This window comes from Hetaerina americana, unplaced genomic scaffold, assembly GCF_022747635.1.
Source record: "Hetaerina americana unplaced genomic scaffold, ioHetAmer1.1.p SCAF_12, whole genome shotgun sequence".
Lineage (NCBI taxonomy): Eukaryota > Metazoa > Arthropoda > Insecta > Odonata > Calopterygidae > Hetaerina > Hetaerina americana.
In genome coordinates, this window is record NW_027286292.1 from 25341259 (window position 1) to 25354536 (window position 13278).

At 38.1% G+C, this 13278-nt stretch overlaps 1 long non-coding RNA gene across 1 annotated transcript in view; it reads right to left on the reverse strand.

Annotated features, from left to right (window-relative positions):
- The window catches only part of LOC139685890 (uncharacterized), a 244600-nt gene that overhangs the window by 180739 nt on the left and 50583 nt on the right, over positions 1-13278 (reverse strand). The window contains exon 3 of the long non-coding RNA XR_011700239.1: positions 10012-10112. This is a non-coding gene — a long non-coding RNA (uncharacterized lncRNA). The remainder of the gene's footprint in view (positions 1-10011; positions 10113-13278) is intronic.

The following is a 13278-nucleotide window of genomic DNA, read 5'->3' on the forward strand; positions in this document are numbered from 1 at the left end:
TCTCTAACCCAAATGAATTAAACTGTGTGGGGGTTAAAATCATCTATTCCACTTTTAAAAAACTTAGGTTTTGACAGCGCCACCAAGTGTAGCGAACGTTGAAACAATAGTCATAAAAATGCTGAGATAGCTGTTTATTTGAGTGTTTTTAAGACACCAACATCTTTGGGAGAACTTAATTTTGGTGAAATCCATTGTTGGCTTACGCTTCCTCACATCTCAATCGACCGGGAATTGAGAGATCAATTTATTTTCTAATCCGACGAATTGAGGGAATGTGTAAAATAAGAATTCATGCAGAGGCATTGTGTACTGATCTGTATTCAGCATTGTTGTTTTCTGGAAAAACGGGGTTTTTTTCAAGCATGATAAAACGACCAATTACGATATTTATCATTGACTCACGTAAACAGAAAGTACTGTAATGCCAGAATTATCATCAATGAAAAAAATATTTACTGGAACTGATTTACTTATTTTGATATGTTCACTGTTCATTGTTTCTTTAAATCCTATTTATTGCATTCAGCACTCAGCATTCAGCTTAAAAAAGTGTTTTCTCAAGCACTTAATTTCCTAAATGTAGCTGCAAAGGCCACTTAATGATATCACGAGAGAAGAAAATTTGATACGGTAACGATTTCATTAAATAATCGACAATTTAAGTGCTGTTGATTAATTTTTCTGTTTTAACAGTTATGGACATACAAGTATATCTTGCAGAACATTTTCTAGAGAGGGTTGGTGAAGGGAGGGAGTAAGAATGGAGTAATGGTGATATATAGGATTATATGGATAAATAGATGCTCTCTAACCCAAATGAATTAAACTGTGTGGGGGTTAAAATCATCTATTCCACTTTTTTAAAACTTATTAATATTAAATTATAATATTAAAATATTCTTTTTATTCTGATTTTAAAGGTGAGCAGCTTTGGAAATATCGTCTTAATTTAACATAATAGCGTTTAATTAAATTCATCCGTCGCGGTCAGTTATGGTCTTCTTGAGTCGATGAGGACATTTTACGTTTAATAATACCTAGATACGTTCCTACTTCCTCAGGGTCATTAATTTTGTACGCTTTTAAGTGAGAAATACTCTATTATTATTCCGAGTTTTATAAAAAAAACAAACCATCTGTCACAGCTTGTTGGAATGATTTGTTATGCCTCGGATACGAAACTAACTATTGATGGAATTCGGTTAAAAACAAGACTTTTAATTTTTATCTTATTCAATATGCTAATATATTACATAATGTTTACCCTATTATTAATTTTGACTGCTCTATTCTCATAGAAATGGATCTTATGATAGTAACTGATTAATTATCTGTTTATGCTTACTGCATTTAGGGTGTTTTGGGTTGACCAGAAAGAGTTAAAAAAGATGGCCTTTTGGAAGTCACTGACTTAGAGTGTAAAAATGAAAGAAAACTATTTGAGTGAAAACTATCGATTAGACTCAATGGCCTCTAAGAAAGCCCAACTCAAGAAGATGCGTACATTATAAATATCATTCCTAAAAGTGAATCAACAGATTTGGTGGGAGCAAGGGAGTATCTAACAACTAGTACCTGGAATCCCTCTCTGAACTTTGTCGAGAGATAAACCTCAGTTTGGCACACGAACTAAAGCATCATAACTTCCGAAAGCCCTTTAATCATAATTCCTCAAAATTGAACACACTACATATTTTTTCTCAAAATATAAACCTAACTTGATCATGTGAGTACGTGTACGTATTTCAAGCCTTTAAACATTATAGTACGTCTGAAATTACTTCTTTATCAAAAGCGTATTTATTTCAATTTCTGGATTAATTAGTATGTGTGCTTTGTTCATATTAAGGGAAGCCATGAGAATCCCTCGCTTTCCCATTTCCTACGAGTCAAGTTTGAGAGCCATACATTTGGATATATTCCCACGTGTTTACCCAAATTGTAATTTTAACATACTTATAGGTCCAATTCCAAGTTTCAATTGGCTTATTAGTCTTCCATGTTCTAAACAAAGCATCTTTGTGGCATTGGAGTGTAATGGATCGAATATTAAATGCACAGAAAAATTAAAAATTAGCACTTTAACTTCTTCGAGACCTATTTTATTAGGTGAGTTCTTTATAATGTTCATGACCACACAACACAATATATGGACCCGCGAGTAACTAATCAAATATTCTACTTCATTCTAAATTTTCTTTAATTGCCGACTAAGTAATTTATGGTGGTACTCTTTTTGAGATGACTTAGGTTAAGCCACCTTAACAACGCCAGAAATTTGGAAAACTGAGAACACTATGACTTCTCCCTATTTTAGTACCGTAAATAAAATCTCCACTGGGACAAAGTTTGACATCAAGTAATTGAAATTTTGTAGTGGGCATGATCACATATGTAGTACCTATTTCCATAGGATGCCAACGTAAGCTTTTATGCAATGTTACGAAGCTCTTAATAAGTTTCGAATTTCTATTGAATGGCTATCTTTTCTCAGGACTTGACTGTATTCCATTAAATTACATTAAAAAAATAACACCATTTTTCAGTAAACTCTGTTCGTTTGCTGAAAAATTAAGTCGTTACAAGTTAGCTAAAATTTATTTCACCGGTTACAAAAATGTTTCGAAAAATTTTGTTTTGCTTTATTTCCGGCGTTGGGGTGACAAACTATGAATTCTCTCTGATCACAAGGATCTTATTTTCACCCCTTCCCAACACCTTAGTTGAAGAAGTTAAGTAGTTACTTCTCCTAAATACGCTATTGTGCTTGTAAATTGGGTGATATAACCGCTCTTTACTCCACCGAAAACTGTTGAGTAGACTGCTTGCAAGAGCCTCACACGCCGAGAGTGGTCGACAGTAATGAATAATTAATAATTTTCCCCTGAGACCATGAGTCTAATAGCATATAAGTTTCAAATTTAAGGAGCTTTAATTTGAATATACACTTTCGAGTTTTATATTGATGGACTTTTAACTGCTGGTGATAACATTGGCTATTTTGCGGAAGTAAATTGGCCTCCGTAATGAGACGGGCGAATAGGGAAGTGGCTCGATATCTGCATCAGTCAGCTGAGTGTGAGCAGTTTGAAGTAAACGGTGGCGCAATTTTCATGTGATGCGGGATGATAAAGGCTTGTTTTAGCTAATTCCCACGTGAAAAGTGATGGTGATGTTTTGGAGGAAAGGAATTATCAATACCAGGTAACATTTTCTGAAAACCACGAACTTGTGCGCTAGAACATTATGGAAGCCCGCCCCCTGCCTTCCTTGGTTTTAATTACGCTCTGATTGCGCTGCAAATATGTGATATATTCCCTTTTCTGTTATAAGTAACATTATTATATCAAAAAATTACATTAATTAACTAAAGAAAAGACATCGGCTACCTTGGCTGAAGAGTATGAAGGTCATAGACGTGGGAATAATTTTACCAAATATAATGTTTGATATATTAAATTAGAATTGAAATTACAATATTCTTCATGTATTGTGACATTCTTTCTATTTTCCTGATGTCTTTGCCGCTAATCTATCTGCATGTTGTGACTATATGATCAAAAGAATACTTGTCATACGAGTATTTCAATGTTGGGAAATCCTCTGCTTTGCCTCTTTCATGAAGGAAGAGTATAAATAGTATATGCTATGGAAGGACTAACGCTAAAGAGAGCAATTGAAACAAAAGCCTTGTGTATTACTCTTGATTATAGCATAACTTAGGACAATTTGAGTAGTTTCAGGCGTATTTTGGTGGAATTTGAACATATCAAAGAACGGACAGTGATTGGGTATCGACGTTATACATTTCAACGTTATACGAGTACATCGAGACCGGGTCGTACAATAAATTTTATCTGATGGAAAATTACTACTGTAGGTTCTTTATTATGACTTTTGTAAATCATGTATTATACAACACAGTATCTGCACGTAGGGTTTTATGTCGCATGTCAAAATATTCAGCGTTTGAAAAGTGTTGAAAATCTTGTAATTTTTCATTTTTTAGAAGCAAGTTAAAATATACTTCAGACATTTGGACCCCATCCTCTAAAACTTCCTGATTGTTAGAATGCGAAAAAATATTTAAAGGTATATGTATTTCGTTTTTAATTGCTATAATATTCAAACAATTTTAGTCAAAACAGTGTTAAAAGGTCAATTACCAATATTAACTGTAAGTAAAAACCTCTTTCTATAATTAATGTAAAGGTAATTATTACAAAAATATCAGCATTGAAAAATTGTTTTTCAAATGTCGATAATTATTACTTGGATCTGGACTTTTCCGAAACAAGAGATATTTCGTAATGAAGCATGGAGAAAATTTACAATGCATACCAATATAGTATATACGTGCATAAGTGTACAAGAGTTGTCTGTATGTACTCATAAGACGACTAGCTGTATATTTCCATGCATAATGCTTAGCAATTCCGTTCACCCTGTGATTATATTTCTATGCTTAGTGAACGTTAAAATAATAATTAAAATATCGATTTGACATATTATGTCCATTGAAATCAATTCAAAAATAAACGTATTATTATTAATATACATATGTCGCTTTTTTCCTAACTGTCATAACATTAATATAATTTTCGTTTTGGTTTTTATTTATATACATGATAGTCAACTAGGTGTTTTAAATGTTTTTCATCGAGTGTGCGGGAATCAGTGGTTAATATCGTATGATTCGGAAATATGTGCTGAGAGGAAAATCAAAATTCACTTTAAAGAAACTAGACAGCAATGAAGCATTGATGACCGGATAAAAATGTATTCGCGCTTCCCAATTTAGCCGATTGTGTTATTTATAGAGATGAAATATTTTTAAAACTTTTTCATTAATGTACTTTTATATTAATTCAAATGACCACATGCGAAATCCCAGATTTCTAGTGTTAATAAAATGCATAAAATTAGAAAAGCGAACTATATGGAGATTTTTTTCTAATTTTATGATTCGATTAAATACTAACTCACACTTAATGCATTAAAAACTTTTTCTCTCATAAATGTCTTTGTTACCTTCAAATTATCGTCACAATAATCGAATTAGTTTCAAAATTCTGAGTGCTGTAAATTTGGCGTGACGTATTTGCAAAAAACTTATCAAGAATTCACCCTCAAACACTTCAGATAAGAATATTACACATCTCGGAAACAATTTTTCACTGCTACCAAAATATATTTAAGATCAATATAATAAAGCTAAAAGCTAGGACCTCAACATAACTTATCTCACATAATTTAGTGAGAACGAACAGCGTGAAGTTCACGTTTTTCCTATGGTAACCGAGCAATTCGGCTTCCTCACGATTCTATTAATATCTTCCAACACATTCATTTAGAATCCCTAGCACCTTATCGTACGTTCCACCTGCTAACCAACTTTTGACTCGCTCCGAACTCACGAACCCCTACCTGGGTATATATACCTTGGGTAGCCAAGATGGCTGACCAGAACATGTTTACACAAGCAGGATGGTCAGGGAAGGATGATCGGCTAAGTTGGCAGCCGATGGAACGTACCGCCAGGTCGCAGTTAGCGACGGTTTCTTTTTATTAAATAGTGCAATGTACATTTCAAATCGGGGTCAGCAAACAATATGCCCCTTCCGCGACGGCTAAAACAGCCTGAGTGTCGATTAAAATAGTAATAAGAGCGTGTTCGGGAATCAAATCTACAAGGCGTTTCAGTCCTAGTGCGGCAGTGGCTTCAGCCTGGAAAATCGGCATCTCAGAGGGAAACCGCTCGGCAAACTCGAGCTCCAGATCAGGGTTGACCATAGCCCGTTGCCGTGGCGTGGCGTCCGTATGTAAGGAGAAATATAATACGAACCCGCTAATAGTGCGGTATCGCTGAAATATGCTGAGGTCCCATACACGCGTCATCCACACGTCCAAGAGAGGAAACCCGCCACTTAAGGAATAAACTATGTGAATTACTCCTTTCTGAGTCTGCCTAAATATTCTTCTCCTTGACTTCTTGGTTGAATAGACAACGACTAAGCTTTCCTGAAACTTTGCCAGATGTAGGCTGCATTACAAGTAAACTTACCGTCATGCCAGTGCTATTAATACGAGTAGCCGCTACATATTGTTAATTTTTTACTTCCCAAAAGGTAAATAATGATTCGATTTACACAATGGTCTCATATAAATTTTAATAATAAAGTACCTGTAGTTAATTTTTTCACCCTGCATCCATTATGCCTATCTTCATGTTTCTAAATTACTACGTCTCTTATACCGTTTTGCAATACGACCGATACAAGCCGATAGTTGGATGTCCCTATTCCTGTTGAGAGTCAATGAGCCTATGAAAGTGATACGTCTTGCTCCTTATCGAAATATAAAAATGCCTATGGCTTCAAATAAAATAATTTTTAATATATAATTTTAAATTTTAGTGTAACACGATCATGCAATTAACCGACTTGATGAATCTATCTCTACTTCGTCTCAACAAAAATGCGAAACCCCTCAATAATTGCTATGTATTGGTTCCCTACGACTCTTCACTACATTTTTATCTCGTCTAAATCCGCACGTATAAGTTTCAAGATATCCCTGAGTTGAAAATCGAAGGCATGCCTTTCCCAGGGGGAGTGTGTTAACCTGGCGGTGGAGCGGTTGCATCATCTCTCTCCCTCACCGCGAGCGATCTACAATTTTTCCGATCTGTCAGAGGAGACTAATTAGACATCGCGAGAAGTCAATTATCAAGAGATGAGCGTGAAAGAGACGATGAGCCCCTAAGGCTTTTTTGGCTGAGAGTTTCAGTATTAATTCGCTTTCCCTTTCCAAATAAGTTTTCATAAGGATTTTTTTTCATCAGGAAAAATCTAGTGGGAATTAAAAATGATTCATAAAAATGGAATACAGTTACAATTTTCACATATTTCATCTAATGGTCATGTACTAACTGCTGCGATACCATATTGCAGGTTTCCTAGCAAATTAAATGTCTAGAACTCTGAATATTGAAATGATGCTTTTTTCGCCTTGATGTTCAGGAATCCTTACTTTTATCCTTTATAAAATGTACTTTAATTCAAATTTTTATTGTATTTACTTTTGTTTAAATATTTATTCATCATAATTTTCATCTTTATTTTTGGACATTATTTTGCATGCATTTATTTTGCTTTAATTTATTAATAAACCCTGATTGTGATTTAATCTTTCAATTTAATCTTGTCAACTGAATGGCATAGGAAGTGGTTAGTGACTTGAGGAATGGAATACTTTACGTCCGTTACCGTTCACATTCTCTTCACACTGCTTCTTTTCTGCGGCAGTTTGAAATGGCTGAAAGGCATCACATTTGATGCGAAATTGTTCAGGATAAAATATTTAATGTAATGCACGTCTAAACATTGAACTTCCACGGTTAAACTAAAATGCCATTTAGTCTCTTCTGAAAGCTTTTACCCCTTAAAATACCGAGTTTAGTTCAATAAAAATCATTCGCATCACGTGTCAAAATATCGATTGGGGTACAGCTTGAACCGGGGACTTCTTAATTCCTTTGAAAGCTTACTGTGAAAGCAATCACTGTTGTTATAGCTGCAAAGCTCTCTCCGAGAATATTCATTTCAGAGAAACTTGGGAGCAACATTGACCTGTGAAATTGTTTGACTTATTGGTAAGGTTATATATTCGGAAAATTGAGATTTACCGCTTCTGACTACTTTCATGTGTTACGTGACGGTAGTCAAACAAGTTTCTGCATAGCAATCCAGCCAAGAAAATTCATTTGAATAACTAACTTTTGTGAATTGAATCCACCTTCCAGCAATTAATACTTTTTGGGTCGTTTTTACAAGAATTTAGCGCTTTCAAAAAGAGTAACTGAAAGAGCCATTTTTTGTTTGGAGTGAATGAATGAGCATCAATGAAAACCAAAATGGATTGCATAATTTGACTTGTCCAAAAAACTCTTTCAGAGATAATATGTATATATTTTACATAGAACCAGAATGCTGTCTAAATATTTATTATTTCAACTCTTTTATGAATGGATTCAATCATTTCCTCATCCCAATCCGTGGTACTCAAATACCCCGTGATACCATCTTATGGGGATAAAAATCAGTGAAATTCATTTAAATTTGATAGAAGAATGGCAATGGGCCTTAAGAAATACAGTTATCATATGCTATATTTGAAAACCACGTTGAATGCATGCACGCATTTATTTATTTGACTCAAATATTTACGAGTTTCTTATCATAGTACTTTCCATGATCATTTCAACACAGGATCAGTGGTAAAGACTGATATCAATGATGAATTAAGTGAAAACGGGTACTAACTTGTTCACTAACGGGTATTAACTAATTCACTCGTCAATTACCAGTGAGTTTCATTTTTCCAACATATTTCACGCATGTTAGTACAACAGCAGGCCTCTTGTGGGAGAAAGGAGCTTAAAACGTCAGAAACGGCGATTTTATGAGAGACTAATTTAGTGCCCAATGTCACTTCGTAAGCTATGACAGAGCATGTGGCAATCAGTTAGGAGTTGAAGGGGATGATGAGGGGATGGTATGTGTGGTTTTTGAAAGATTTCAGATTCATAACCTCGTACCGTACCCTTTTCGCACATCCCTTTCCTTAATATTTGAAATATGTATGTATGTATATATATATATATATATATATATATATATATATATATATAATATATATATAACACTTTTTGAAAGTCTCACGGACGTGAATAAAAATGTATAACACTTAGCACTAGTGGACACTGACAAAAACACACAAAAAATAGTGAGTCTCTTTTTTGTGTGTTTCTGTGTGTTTTTGTCTGTGTCCACTAGTGCTAAGTGTTATACATTTTATATATATATATATATATATATATATATATATATATATATATATATACACTCCTACGTAGCTCATGTGAAAATTGTGCCTGATGATGACGCCGAAGCGTTGAAACTAGTCTTGTATTAATTAAATTCAGGGTTATTATTGACATTCGGTGGTAAAGGAATACATAGAGTTCCTTATCTCAGGAACATGAACTTCCGAATAGTTGAGTCTGAAAGCATCAAGTACAATTGTAACTGTTTATACCCCGGATATTATGTCTATTGCAATTGCATGAGGAAATTAAAGTACGTATTAGCGATTCATATGACAAAGTATATGGATACGTGAAAAGATATATATATATATATATATATATATATATATATATATATAATAAATATGTTACCAATGGGTTTACAAGAGCTGAATGGCGGGAATTACTCATGATTAAACAGTGTCCCAGCATCCTTGTTTTATAACTACCCCTCCCCTCTTTTAGTTTTAATTTTTTTGCGACGGTGGTAATTGATAAGCCTTTTAATGAGAAAACAAGCGATGTGGCGCCCCTTACGGAGTCCGATATCATCTTGTTGTCAACGCTCGTTAAGGACGTGAATTTCGAGGCACACCAATGGTTCACCCAAGGAAATACGTTATTCCCTAAACGTTTTTCATACAACTGGCAATGCACTCCAGTGTTTTTGGTGACCCGCTCGCGACAAAATCTCCTCGTGCAAACATGAGTGAATGGATCAAAATTAGCATTGTGCTTACTATGGAGAATATAAGTGCCATTGTGAGCTATATGAACGTGAAATATGCTGCGTAACCGTTTTGAAAGATTCTCGGTGCCTTTTCCCTTCTCAATTAGGAAAATTCATCACCCCACACACTGCCACTTCCATTTCCTCAGTCTGCCGCCCCTCTAAAAGACTGCAACCCAAAATAGCACCAAAATTAAAATACTCTACCTTTCTCCAGCAAGAATTTCTACTTTCCCTCATTCCGCGATAAAATGCTGGGTAGCAGTTTACATTTCGTGTATTATCCCCATAGGTTCCTATATTTAGACACCTTTTGCAGAAACAGACTCTTACTGCATTTAATCTCCTTCGTGTAATTTAGGAATGACCACTTAATCCGCTCGCTCCAGTCACTCCCTCTCTCACTCACCTTTGCCGCCGGCCCGCAACTCCATGGAAATGCTCAGCTCTGAAATTCAACTGCACCGGGTAAGTGTCGCAGATGGTGAAAGCAATCAACCACCGGAGGCGCTGGAAAAGAGTTAAAACTGCAAGTAAATGACGCCATATTTGGCGCTGTCACATATTTATTTTTACCTCCCACTTTAGAAGGAATTTTAATCAATAAATGCATTCATGGAATTCATAAAAAATTGTTTTCTTTTGCATTTTGCAATTTTATTGAGGACGCAGATACTTTAAAAGAGATACCTATAATTATACGAGTATATACATTGCTAATTGTTTTCTACAATTGTATAATGATACCAAAACGAACATCACCTAGAAAATAATTTAATTTTCCACCATCGCTCTCATGCCATACGAATTGTTAAGATACTAGATGTACCGGTGGCTTACAGTAACGGATTCACTATCAGAAACAATAATTCACACAAATTTTTGTCACTGAAATTAGAGGGGTTTGCTATCATTTCCCTTTGGTCGTACACTGAGGTGCTATTAAGGCAATTTTCAGTAGGAAAGCAGGGGACAGTGGTATGCCGCTCTACTTGTTTCAAGGAAGATATTCTTTCGTCAGGTGTCAATAATGCTGCGTCTGCATCATTTTTGCGGCGACAAAACTCTTCGTCGATCAACTTCAGACGATCTCACGACCGGTGAGAGAAAACCCAGAGCGTTTCAAAAGTTACAAAATGGGCGCGTGAGAACTACGGGCACAATTGTTGAGCTGGTCGACCTTCAAGGCGTCAAGCAGTCCGCCCTCCAAAACGCTTCGCGTGACCTCTGACCTCATGTCGAGGGCCTGCCACCGCGTCTTCTTCCATGTCCCCCTCACCTCCCCCCTCACAGACGCCACCGCCGCAGCTGCCACCGCCCCTATCACAAAGGGGCCTGCCAACAAATTCAGTCCCCGATCTGCTCCCCCCCTTTCTCTCGCCCTCCGATTCAAAGGCGGACTCAATCCTATGCCCCAAATCCCTACTCTGATTCGCCCTTTTGAGCTTCAAAAACCGCCTCATTCGAGAACGTTTGTTCCTCACCACCACCCCTACCTCCCACCCTCCTCGCACCAAAACCACCCACTCTCTCATCTGCCCCCGACCCGTTGCCGAATTATATCCGATAGCCCCATCCCGCTACTTCCTCCCTAGGTCAATGTCTTTCCGAGGTCCTCCCTCCCTCACCTTCCCCCTGCAACCTATTTTCCACTCCCCGTCGCCCGCGAAAGGCTTTTAAGAGGCTTACTACAAAACCGCCCACGGGAAGAACTCCCTACTCCCTTTGTTGTCGTCGCTTTTGAAGCGCTCGATATCCTTGGTCTTTGGGATTGGGGTATTGTTCCACCAGAATCGAGGCATTCTCTACATTCGCCCGGTCGGTCTCGTCGATTTGGTTAAGCAAAAAAAATTGAAATATCGTGGCCACAATCGAAGATCAGTGGAAACAATCATCGGTCTCATAGCTAATATTATTCTACGCCTTTTATTTTAGAGAACAACTGAGAAGCATTTTCAATAATACACTCCTGCCTTCCTTGAAAAATATAAACCTATGCTGGGGTATTGAAAAATTTCCTTCAATACTTTCTGCAACAATGCCCGGAGTATAATGAGTTATAGAAATTATTTTTTTATTCAGATATGGCCGATAACAAATTTTACACACATATATATATATATATATATAAAGCTCCAGAACGTCATATCCCGGCCTAAGAATCGGTGTACTTGGTTGGATAAATCCCCCGCAGAATTCAGTGTGATTTACGTTTCCTCGATAGCTCGGACGTGCCTTCTATTACCGAGTGTCTGTTTTCGCCGGCGACCAAGGTCTCGGCCGCCGGGATTTGAAGAGCGGCACTGCCGGACTCCCTTGAAGATCAAGGTTTCGTTTTTTTCGTGCGGCGGTTGACCGCCTAGCTTTTCTTGAAGCGTGAGGTTTGACTCTAGTCGTTCTGCCACCAGAAAGGCCTTGCTTTCGTTTTGTTTACTGGCTTTAGAGGGGCCTAATCTCTTGGTGTAGATCTTCGACTCCTTTTGTTTTGCTACCGCCGGTTGCTTGGGACGGAGAAAGAGTGTATACGAGTGGTTTTCCTCTTTGGAGTATTCGTTCTTTTGATGCGTTTCCTTCCCACAAGCGTGCTGAATTTGATTTTTTTAAAATGGTTGTGCTCCGCGTAAACACGCTCTCCTTGCAAGTTGACGAAAAGGCGAATCCCCCTACCTCCTTGGAGGTCCATCTCTTCACTCGAGAGTCGTTGGGCCTCACACCTGTTGAGGTAGTGGCGATCCAATTTGGATACAATCGCCATTTGGTATACTTGAAGTTGGCAACCGAAGCTGCAATGATGAGGATTTTAGACAATACTCCGCGGAAACTACCGTTTCCGTCCTCAAGTGACCAGAGGACGACAATTACTATTGACGAGGCTTCCAGCAGCCGTTGCAATGTCAGGGTTCTTTGTCTCCCCGTGGAGACCCCATTGAAGGACATAACAGACGAGCTCAAACATTTTGGAAAAATCCATCGTTCGTGGGTGATCAGGTGGGAGGGAAAAAGGATGGCGGGTGTTCTGACGGGCACTAGGGTGGTGCGGATGACGGTCAAGAGAAATATCCCCTCGTACCTCCACATCGGCGGCAACCGGGCCATCATCGTCTACGAGGGTCAGCGCCGCACTTGCGCCCGCTGCAACCAAGAAGGTCACGAGCGCAAGGCCTGCCCCCAGAACCGGGGAGGGAAGCGCAATGCGGAGGCAAAGGCGATGGCCTCAATCCCAAAAAACGCCGCGGGGAAGGACGAGCCCGAGGTGCCTGTGGAGGAAAGAGCGCGGTCGCGGCTACTCATCGAGGGTGTGGGCCCGGCTCCTCTCTTCAGTCCCCGGGATTTCCCTCCACTTGGAGGGAAATATCAGCGTGAGCGAAAATCGTTAACGAAAGAAAGGGATCCGAAAAATAAAAAGACAGATGATCCTGAGCTCCTAGCCTCGAATATCGATCTACAAGTAGCTGAAGTCCCTAACAATTCGCCTATTCTCACACAACCTCCTGACCCCGTCTCCGTGACCAAGTCGAAAGAAGAGGGATCATCTTTGGTCTCTCCTTCCCCCACCCACGTCATCGACGCCCCCTCCTCGCAATCCTTGCATCATGGGGTTAAAACGTCCCGAGAACCCCTGGTGACAGGTGAGGAGGATGCATCTAATTGCGATTGTTTACCATCCCCAACGACT